The sequence below is a fragment of the Eurosta solidaginis genome, chromosome X (genome assembly GCF_040869045.1).
Source record: "Eurosta solidaginis isolate ZX-2024a chromosome X, ASM4086904v1, whole genome shotgun sequence".
Lineage (NCBI taxonomy): Eukaryota > Metazoa > Arthropoda > Insecta > Diptera > Tephritidae > Eurosta > Eurosta solidaginis.
The window spans coordinates 60,723,495-60,735,576 of NC_090324.1; the positions used below are offsets into that span (position 1 = coordinate 60,723,495).

General features: G+C 38.1%; 1 pseudogene; it reads right to left on the reverse strand.

Annotated features, from left to right (window-relative positions):
* Window positions 1–3,498: 3,498 nt before the first annotated feature.
* Window positions 3,499–10,086, reverse strand: LOC137234964 (DNA-directed RNA polymerase II subunit RPB1-like; annotated as a pseudogene).
* Between the last annotated feature and the right edge of the window lie 1,996 nt (window positions 10,087–12,082).

A 12,082-nucleotide genomic window follows, 5' to 3' on the forward strand; every position in this document is an offset into this window, starting at 1 on the left:
CTAATTGAAAATGAGTATTGGATACCTAACTTACGAAAGAAAATTGAAAATGTTATTCCGAGTTGTATACCATGTATATTGGCTGAAAGAAAAGCTGGCAAGTTAGAAAGGCTTTTACATCCAGTTGATAAGTGGATTACTCCTTTTCATAATTTTCACGTTGATCATATGGGACCATTGCCAACAAAAAACAAATCGTATACTCATATTTTTGCTGTAGTAGACGGGTTTACAAAATTTGTTTGGCTTTATGCTACTAAGTCGACTAAATCAGTAGAAGTACTTGAGAAGTTGCGTCGTCAAGCAAATATTTCCACAAATCCTAGACGCATTGTTAGTCATAGAGACACAGCATTTACGTCAAAGGAATTTTCTACGTATTGCGCAGAAGAAAACATTCAGCATATATTAATAGCAACTGGTATGCCTAGAAGTAGCGGACAAATAGAAAGGGTGAATAAAACATTGATTCCACTTCTCACAAAATTATCTGCTCGAAAGCCACACGAATGGTATAAATATCTTGACAGAGCTCAAAAGCTGCTTCATATGAGTACACACCGAAGTGCTGGTACACTTCCTTTCAAACTTATGTTCGGTGTTGAAGCATATTTCAATGGTGATCCAAAACTAATGGATTTATTAGAAAATGAATGCATACATGATTTTGATAAAGGGGGGTGGCATACGACTTCAGGCGCATGAAAACATATTACGCCTTCAAGCAGAAAATAAACGAGGTTTTGATAAGAAAAGAAAGGAAACTCATCAATATCGCGATGGTGATATAGTTGCTGAAGTTCAAGCATAAGTTTCTTGGACGCTATCATGTTACGATATGCCTACTAAACGACAGATATCACTGGATCACAAATTCCAATTTTTTTTCTGCACCAGAGACGCCATTGAGAAATTCCTATGTAAAATCACCCCCTTATTCCGAAAATAAAGGTTATTTTTAATTCTATGGTAACGTTTTTGAGATATTTACAAATTACTGTTTTTTTCAAAAAAAAAAAAAAAAAAAAATTGGGTCCACTTAATCATATATATCTCAAGATCGAACTGAGCAATTACAAAACGGTTTAAAGCTTTTAAAAGGTAATAAAATTTGATATAAAATGTGCAACGCCTTAAAAAAATTTGTTCTTTGCGAGGAAGGATCTCGAAAACTTTTTATTTTTTTGCAGATTTTTTTTCTCTCTAAGCTCTGTTTTATTACAAAAACAATAAGCTTTCATTCAACAAAATCAATGGACTTATATAAAAGTTATAAGCATTCAAGTAAATATATCCATTAGTACTTAAGTACCCTACTGGTACATACATATGTGTTAGTATTCGTATATCAGTTAGATAGCAGGTAGATTTTCGAAGGGTTATTAGATACAAAAAACTGTTAGGGCCGATTTCACCAACTCGACTTAGGCTAAAACTTAGTTGCAACTTAAGTTAGTCCAGCTTGAGGCTAAGTTTTTTTTTCGGTTTCACCAACTTAGCTACTAAACCCATTTGACAAACAACAACCCTATCAGCTGTTTTATACATAGTAGTATTTTTGCTACGCTTTAACTACAGTGAATTTGAAATATTGTCAGTTACGGTGTCCGTTGGTTATTGGTAATTTTTTAATTCTTTAAAAAAAAAATTGAAATATGTCGCGGAAATGCACTTTTAATGCATCTGAAACAAACAAATTACTAGAAATTTATGGCAAATATGCGGGAATAATCGAAGGAAAAAAAACCGATAGCATCAGCGTGAAAGATAAAGACGATGCTTGGGAGAAAATTGCGCAGGAGTTGAACGCAATAACGAAATTTATCGTGAAAGCAAAGAACTAAAAACAATTAAGTTTCCTACAAAAAACAAGGCAGCTGAAGAGCGTTGGGCGATTTATGGCACTGGCGGCTGTCCTGCTACACCGCAGACTTTGTCAGGTGTGGAAGAGAGGATGTTGTCCATGTTAAATGACAAAGAAATTGAGGGTATTCCTAATATTGCCGATTCAGATGCCCTTAATGAAGATATTTATGGTAAATTTCCTAAAATATTTATGTAGTTATTTCAGTACTGATTTAGACTTTTCCAGCAGATAAAAACGAGGAACATCCACAGCCGAATTTAGAAACGCCTGTACTCGGTCTTGCAACACTGCGGAAGAAGACGAGCACACCACTGTGGACACCTCAAAAACAGTGTGACAAAAATGCTAAAGTCACGTCCTGCGAGCATTTGGCTACAATTAGAAGTAAATGGACAGAAGCCAAATTGCAGGTAGAGGTTTCATTGGCGAAGAAGGCAGAAGAGAGGGTGGAGCTTCAAATGAAGTTTATGCGTGAGAGGCATGAGTTGGATATTCTCCAATGCAGGAAGCGGCAAGCGGTTGAGATGGAAATATTAAATTTTAAATTACAAAAAGTTAAATTGGAACTTAAAAAATTAAATAACGCGTGAAAGTCGCGCCATCACGTTAATTATACTTGTTTTTTTTTTTAAATTGGTGAATTGGGTGATTGCAGATGCTCAATGTAGGAAAAGCTCACTTGAACATCATGAAATGTTCGTTGTGATATCACCAAAGACCACAGTTAATAGTTAAAGTTAAAGTTCAAAACTTTAAAGCATAAAATCAGAAAGAAGTAGTTTAATTATTTTTACCTTTATATTAAAAGTCCAACGACATGGACGACTATTGGAGAGGACCCGTCATAAGCTGACAAAGTAATTTAATAATTTTCCCAATTACTTGGGGAATTGAAAGTAATTTGATTCCTAAATTAATCATTACTACCCAGTTCCAATATTAAAATAAACATCGCTGCTGTTATTTTAACCGCAAATAAAATCGCTCTCTCTTTGGGGGAGTTATACGGATATGGCCAGCACTTTTTCGGATATGAGCCCGGTACTAACCCAACCGCCGGGGGAGGAGTTCTTTGGGCATACCTTACCGCGGATGTATTCTAAACTCCATAGCTGTAGGGCTATGTATTGCGCTCAACCAACCCCTTGAATCCCTAAATGTACGTCGGTCGCCATGTTATGGACATCCCAGATTCACGGGGAAAAGCACCCACGTACATAGGAAAAGCTTTTCTAAACGGGATCTCGCCTCGGCATAAGTTTGGCAAGCTATGAGCAGGAAACTTCAGTTAACTTCACATTAAGAATTGACAATTGACTGTCAATGTGTTGAATTTGCTTACAAAGCAGTGAAGAAGGTGAAGAGATGGCATCTATTTTTGATCAAGATGCAGATTGTATCCGTTTATATGAGAAGATTAAAAATTGTTAGCTGTCGTCAAAAACGGTCTAAACGTATTGGCCAGTTAGCGGCAAATTTACTGTTGTTAACTAACAAAATAGGGCACAACTCTTATTGCTGGATTTTCATACCTAGATTCCACATGGATTTTAGTGAGAAGACTGCAATTTTTTTTTTTTTTCTTTTTTCCTTTACTTTAATGAAACTATTTCCGGACGAGTAGCTACTTCCTAAAACTTTCTTTTTAATCTCATACAATCTATAGCTGTGGTATTTGTAACAAACGTTTCTCGCGGGCACATCATCTTCGAGCGCACTTGGTGGATGGTGAATATCCAGTTGAATGTGCTGCAAAATTTGGTGTTGTTACCAATTGCCTCTATACCCTGAAGTGTTATGTCTGAAAGCATATTTGCTCCAATACCCCGCAAAAACGTATCATCCTCCATTTTATCGACGGCCTCATCTTCATCTTGGAACTTGGTTTCTTCATTGTTCATAATACGTATGCGAAGTACTAATTTATCTGCATTATCGTCATTGGAAATACAATTCAAATCATCACCAAAACCATCATTAACCTTTTCAGCAATTTGTTCCATGGTTAATTTTTTATCTGTCATATGTACGTTTACGATCCAATTCAATACGCAATAGCCATGGAGAAATGCGTGTTGGGTTAAAATCCGGAATTTCATAGTAAACATTCACGAATTCTTGATCCTCTGAAATCACAGTTCGCTGTGGATCGGGATCATAGTAAATGGCTGTGTTAGCTGTTACTTTACGCAATGTGGTGTATTCTAAACGGCACAGCACATTTTTTGCTCTCTCAGCATCTCGTGCAGCACCGCCTGTGACGAAAACAGTTAGTGAGGAAGCCTTTGGTTTTTTTGAAATATTAATGATTTCTTTAAGACAAGGTAAACCTAATGTTACGTTCTTCGATGATATAACAGCAAAATGGAAAGTGTTTAGTGTCATCTAAAATACAAATAAAAAATTATTAAGACAAATATTTAAGAACACACCATAATTACGCACCTGTGTAGCAGGTTCGCCCAAATTATGTGCAGCCAAAGAACACACCATTTCACCAGGATTCGCTTATGTTTGTTGAAAACGTGTTTCAACTTCTCAAGTAAGCAATGCGCTTTACCTTCGAATCACCATTGGGAAAATTTCACGCAGCGCTTCACGATCGCGGCACAATTGATCCCATTCAATTTCCAATTCGGGCAATGCACTAACGCTTTCGCTCAACTCTTTAGTTACATCATCTGTAAAACCTTTACGTATATAACGTTCATTTGACCAATACAATGTGAACCTTTTTTCGAATGCTTTATTCGATAGATGAACGGTTGGTATAGTTTTAAATTCTACTGTTTCACCAGCCAAACTATCTTCGCAATAACGCAACTGAATCACAATGACCCACATGGTTACGTACTGTACCATCATAGTTTTACCCATAACAAACTCCATAGCCTTTATTAGATGATGTTGGATATAACCAAATTCAGCAGTATCGAAAAGACCTTCACGGCCACCCATAGCGTGAAAATAGAATTCTGATAGCGTCAGACCGGCAAGGTATGTGTTTAGGTCAGGACCTAAATATTTTTATACTGCAAACACGGCCACTCTAATACATAATTTATTTAGTGCAAATAGTATGCATTCATACATACTTTCATGTACTACACACACACATGCATACACATTCATTTATGTAACTGAGTTTTCCATCGGATAACAAATATCCATTGGAAATCCCCGCACGATATCCGATTCGACTACACGGAGATCACTTTTCATTTTCTGTTCAATTTCAACCACGAAGGAAGAAGGTCAACTGCTGCGGTCCCGCCACATCACAAACAAGGTAAATTAATTGTACCAACTTAACAAATAATAAATCAATTATTATAAAATACTAATATTGAAATTATTTGTTTTCTTTTCCTTTCAATTATATTGAACCTCCGCGCACCGAGCGTTCTGCGAGGCCATACATTTGGTCCTTCGAGCCGGATGTTTTGCATAATGATTTTGTCTACGATGACTATTGGAGCAAGCCATCCTAACGGCTAGAGAAAAGAGGGCAACAAAGGGTTTTTACCTCAAATACCTCTTATACCTTAAATCTTCCGGATTTCTATCTGTATACATATCATAAATAAAAAATGGATGCATACATACTTTTTGCTGAAGCAATTGTCGAATTCGAATCAGATATCGGAAATGTGACTGATCTCGATAAACACACCCTTTAATTTCAACAAGAAGATTTAAAAAATATGTGGGTAAAAACCAAAAACGCGTATGACGCGTTAATCTCCGCGGGTTTGTCCAAAGATGAAATTAAAGCCATAAAAAAGAAGCATAAGCTTTCTATGGCTAGTTATTTTAAATGTATGTCTGCTATGTCGGCTCAGTTAGAGACCCTTAATAAAGCAGAAACAGAGAAAATTGACCAGCCTGCCCAAAAACAGACTGATCGCAAACACCATCTTCGCCTCCCTCCATGTGATACCGAAGTCTTCAAAGGTGACTATTTGTCTTGGCCAACTTTCCGAGATATGTTTACGGCCATTTACATTTCGAATGACGATATTTACCCGATTGAGAAACTATATTACCTCAGTCAGAAAACAAAGGGGGAGGCCAACGAAATTGTTAGCAACGCACCTGTCACAAATGAAGGGTTTGAAATAGCGTGGAAGAACCTCACTGAAAGGTATGAAAACAAGCGTAGTTTAGTTAAAGCTCAGCTCGACACTGTCTCCGGAATAAAACCTATTGAACCGGATTGCGGTAAATCCATTAAAGATTTACAATTAAAATTAAATAATTGCATGAATGCAATAAAAGGGCATAAGATAGATTTATGGGATGCACTTTTTGTTTACCTGTGCGCAGAAAAACTGCCCGAAACCAGCCTTTCACTTTGGGAACAGTCTTTAGGGAACAAAACAATATAGCAAAATGGGAGGACATAAATAAATTCCTATCCTATAGATTTCTTGCGTTTGAAAACGTGTTTGGTCACAGAGGTAATAAAACTTCGAAAAGTTTTAAGCCCCAAAATACCAAAACCCCTGAACTTCATAATAAAAAGGTTGGCAGCTTCCAAACAAGCATAAAGAATTTTAATTGCAAAATGTGTCACACGAATGACCACAAACTACGAACCTGCGCTAAATTCCTCAAACTTACACCTGCTCATAAAATTGAATTTATTAAAAACCATAACAGCTGCCTGAATTGTTTGTCTTCTGGACATACTGTGTCGAAATGTACTAGTTCTTATAACTGTAGTACATGCCATTCTCGACACAACACTCTTCTACATATACAAACAATTCAGCGAAAAGCGGCAGTTCATAAAAGTAAGGAAGATGATATCCTTTCAACATCGCGACAAGCACGAGAGAGGAAAAATTCAAAGTCCAATGACAAGCAAACCTCCAATGTGCAGTTTTTCCATGCGCATAATACCGCTGGTGTACTGTTAGGCACCGCTTGTGTCAACATACAATATAACACTACGAATTTTTCAGCCAGAGCCCTAATTGATTCTGGTTCTGAATGTTCATTTATTACCGAACGTCTCATACGTCGAACTAACCTGCCATCCAAGAAAATTCGCGCTCAAGTTTCCGGTATAACTAGCTCATTCTCTGCACAGGTCAAAGAGTTTTGTTCAATAGAGTTGCGGTTACTAATTGACCCATTATTTTCTTTGAACAAAAAGTTCTTGTCCCTTACAGGAGATTTTCCAACATGCCAGATCAGTGACCAGACAATCGTTCCCTGATCTCGAGTTGGCAGATAAAAGATTCTTTGCAAACGAACCAGTGGATCTAGTTCTTGGAGGGGACATTTACCCTCAAATCATCTTGAACGGATTGCAGAAGAATGTCCTAGATAATCTCTTAGCACAAGAAACTGTTTTCGGCTGGATACTTACAGGCCGTACAGATGTTCAAGAGCAACCAAAAGAAATCGTCTGCTATTACAGTGACGTATCATTGTATAGGCAATTATGCGCCTTTTGGGAACTCCAAGAAATCCCTAAAAACAAACGCTTTAATGCGGACGAATAATACTGCGAGGAATTATACAAAAGTCCCACAACTAGGGATAATACCGGGAAATACACAGTCTCATTACCCTTTAAACGAGAATTCCCTTCCAATATATATCCCTAGGGCCTTCTCTTAAAAGAGCATGCTCTCAGTTCTTCCGGAACGAGACACGCCTCGCAAAAAATCATACTTTAAAAACTGAGTACAATCGAGTTGTAACAGAATACGAGGAATTAGGACATATGTCAAGGACCAACAGCTGTGTGCCACCAGACTCCTCTGACCACTATTTTTTACCTCATCACGCCGTCATCAAGGACGAAAGTACCTCCACGAAAGTTCGCGTTGTTTTTAACGCATCTAGTCCGACCGCAAACGGAGTAAGGCTGAACGATGTTTTGTATACAGGTCTTACGCTACAAGCTGACCTAACTTTGCTGGAGACTTTACAAATATGTCTTCAACAGCGATATCGAGAAAATGTACCGACAAATTATGGTGCAACCTAACCAAACCAAATATCAGCGCATAGTATTACGTACTAGCTCTGAAAGCCCTGTCAGCCTTTACGAACTGAAGACTGTGACATTCGGTGTTAACTGTGCTCCTTATCTAGCAATAAGAACACTTTTACAATTGGCAAAGGACGTCGAAGACACCTTTCCAATTGCATCCACAATACTAAGAGAATACATGTATGTGGATGATATTCTTGCTGGTGGACACTGCATCCAATCAGCGATTACTGCCAGAAATCAAATATCTCAAGCATTGCAATCAGCCGGCTTTTCACTAAGAAAATGGATAGCCAATTCCAACCAAATACTAAAGGATACCTCCAAACAACATCTCCTTAACAAAGATTTCCTGGAAATCGAAGACGCAAGTTCAGTGAAGGCACTAGGAATCAGGTGGAATGTACATAAGGATGAATTTTACTTCATCGCAAAGCCCATGTAAAATTATGAGGTTTTGACCAAAAGAACGATTTTATCAGCAATTGCAAACCTTTTCGAACCGTGAGGATGGCATGTTCCAATAGTCATCGTAGACAAAATCATTATGCAAAACATCCGGCTCAAAGGACCAAATGTATGGCCGCGCAGAACGCTCGGTGCGCGGAGGTCCAATATAATTGAAAGGAAAAGAAAACAAATAATTTCAATATTAGTATTTTATAATAATTGATTTATTATTTGTTAAGTTGGTACAATTAATTTACCTTGTTTGTGATGTGGCGGGACCGCAGCAGTTGACCTTCTTCCATCTTGGTTGAAATTGAACAGAAAATGGAAAGTGATCTCCCTGTTGTTGAACCGGAGATCGTGCGGGGACTTCCAATGGATATTTGTTATCCGATGGAAAACTCAGTTACCCGTGTTAGTGTTGCATATATGTGAACATACATGAATGTATATGCATGTGGGTGTGCAGTACATGAAAGTATGTGTGAATCCATACTATTTGCACTAAATAAATTATGTATTAGAGTGGCCGTATTTGCAGTATAAAAATATTTAGGTCCTGACCTAAACAGTATGAATTTTCTACGAAACTACGTGACTCAGGACCGTAATTGTCTTTAAATGAATGTGGCAAATTACGTTTGCGAAAATCATATGATATACGTTTAGTTCGGTTGACCCACACAAGCAATAACCTGTGAAATATTAATATTGGATCCTTTAGAACCTGACACCACCATAGCATTTAAATTATTATGCTCGGTAAGCGATTTCTGAGCAGAACCACAGTTTTGTCACGAGCATCGTTTATTATACGATTGACTTGATTTTCGAAAGTTTGACGCAAAGTATTACCTGTAAGTGAAAAATAAGTTTAAGAGATAAAAAGAAAATGTATTGCAAGTGTTTTAACGCACCAGGTGTTGATTCCAATTCCATGTTGTGCGCTTTTTGAATAACTTTTATGACATCAATTTTGGCTTTCTTAATTGCCATCTGCATTATAAGTTTGAGGATCAGCAATTGTATCACCAATGCCGATACTGTGAACTTCCAATAACAATCAATTGTTAATAACAGCGTAAATATTACCGTAGAAACGGCCAGCAATTTTAATTTGCCTAGGTGTTATATGTATATTCTCCATCTCAGCATGCGTCTCCATAGATTGTGGCACACTCAAATTCATTTCATAACTGTCAAAATCAGCATTATATGGTGATGTGCATGACAAATTCATACGGAATGTTGACCGAGGCAGCACTTTGACACGATGTCGCATCATACTCATTTTAAGTAGTGTAGATTGACGATTGAAAATAACTACATCCTCATCGCGTAAATGTCTTTCGACTTTATAGCCACATTGTAAATACAATTCTGAAGGTTTAGGATGGAAACGAAAATATATACGCTCACCATTATCAAGTACAATATATTTAGCTGCAGGATATTGAGAATCACCACGACGTACTAACTCTTGCATGCGATCGATATTGAATGGTGTAACCAATTCTGAAAATGTTAAATTTTGTGCAATTGAACGTGGCACACCGACTTGATCGATGCGCAAATTTGGATCTGGTGTTATGACAGTACGTGCTGAGAAATCAACACGTTTACCCATCAAATAACCACGTATACGCCCTTCTTTACCCGTCAAACGGGCTTTAATCGCTTTTAGTAGTTTTCCAGGTTTTTACATAGCAAGCGGCATACCAGGCGTATCATTGTCAACCAAAGTTGCTACATGCAATTTTTATCTGTTAACTTGATTTGCACAGCACAAAAGAACACGAATATGGCACGTAGCAGTAGCATTCAGCTCCATCTTTGAACCACGGCGATTTATTTACTTGCCCAGCAAATGTATTTTATCTTTGATTAAATTTCGAAGTTCTGTAACCATAAGCTTATGTCATTCTTTGAATATTGATACGACATCACCTATAAGGGTTGCTTCGACTTCTGGCTTCAGCGTCATATCTGCCATGAAAGAATTGAGTTCACGTGGTAGCATTGATGTTTTCCAGTTAGCTTTAATATAATGGATCTGTGAAGACAATTTATTTTAAAAAGGAAATACAGAAATGCATTTCTAATTACGTTCTTCTTTTTTAATATCAAAGGCTTTTGTTGACTTTACAGTATTTTCATTATAGAGCTGCTGCTGTTTGTGATTGGCCTCAAAGCCATCGAATATGGTGTTGTTATCAATCGGTTTCTGGAAGTTTATTAGTTTTTGAAATGTTGACGCGTTGTACTAAATTTGGTTCGGTAACCATTATGCTGGAAAATATCAATATCACCCTGACGGGTTACATTTGGATGCAGGAGAGTATGGCGCAGTCCCGCTGCAAGGATCTGCTGGAAGGTTGACAATTTGTGGGAGGGACGCAAAAAATTAAATGGATTGCACTGAAATGGCAGCCGGACAGAACCGGATGCCTTGGAAAGCGTATATAAATTAATATAGATATATTGTTTTCCATTTACTATCCACGCATATTCACCGGGGGAATTAATTTTAGAATGGGTGCTGTCCATTGCCCCAATTACACGCCGAAAATTTGCCTTTTCTTTAAAAGCAGCCTGTGTTTCTAAGCGATCCTGTTCCGTTTGTGGAAATTTTACAAAATCTGGCCGCAAGGATGCTAGGTGGTAGGAAACTAGCGTAATTTCACGTGAGGCACTTCCTTTTGAAACTCCGGAAAGGTCTGCCACAATTTGCTGAAAAGAGTCTGAAGCATAGAACCGGAGTGCAATGAAAAACATTTGATGTGGCTGCATTGCGTTGTTGCTGTCAACGAAGAAGTAATTTAGGGAAAAATTTATAAAATATGATGTAAACTTACCGTGCTCCAAGGTAAATTTTGTCTTTTATTAAAAAAAAAAAAAACCAAGCAGCATCTTTGCACATACGAAAACGTTCGCGAAAGTCAACATCGTCATAATAATGAAAAAAGTCAGGACGCTCTTTAAGTTTTCTTTTTCGTCGAAGCACGATTTCCTGCAGAGCTTCAAAATCGCAATCACGAGGATCTATTAAACATTTTAAAATTTTTCCACCGAGAACATAAATAAGCCACTTCAGAGAAATTGCTGATGTCACAATAGCGGGGTTGCTATATTTGCATAATGATATAAGTATCAGTACTGCCATTTAGGTTAGGTTAGGGTGACTGGCCGAGGGCACACTTAGGCCAGCAGTATTTGACCTTTTGTGATACCACGAAAAACACCGTTACGTTTCCTCTTCGAACCATTTTGAGGCCCGATGAAAGCTACCAGGCCCTTGACGTCATGCTCCACAACCTGGCTCAGATTATCAAGAAATCGAGATCACAGAAAGCACTGCCGTGCTCCGCTTAGTGCTGGGCAGTTGCAAGTGATGTGAACCACCGTTTCCTCCTCCTCAACCTCTTTACAACTCCTATAGCAACGACGATAAGGCGCTCCTAACCTTTCTGCATGCCTACCTATGAGGCAATGACCAGTTAGTGCCCCCACAAGTGTGGAAATTGTATCCCTTCTTAGGTTGTGCACGTGACGGGATCTTTTAGGATCCCATTTAGGCCAGGTTTCTTTCGATGTTCGACACCCCGGTAGATGTGCTCTTTTAGCATTAGCTTGCATGTGGACAGGGGAATAACTAAGCGTTCTTGTCCAGGAAGAACCTGCCTGGTTGTACCCTGCCCAGAGAGTTCATCTGCAATGCAGTTTCCCTCGATATCCCTATCTCCAGGGTCCCATGT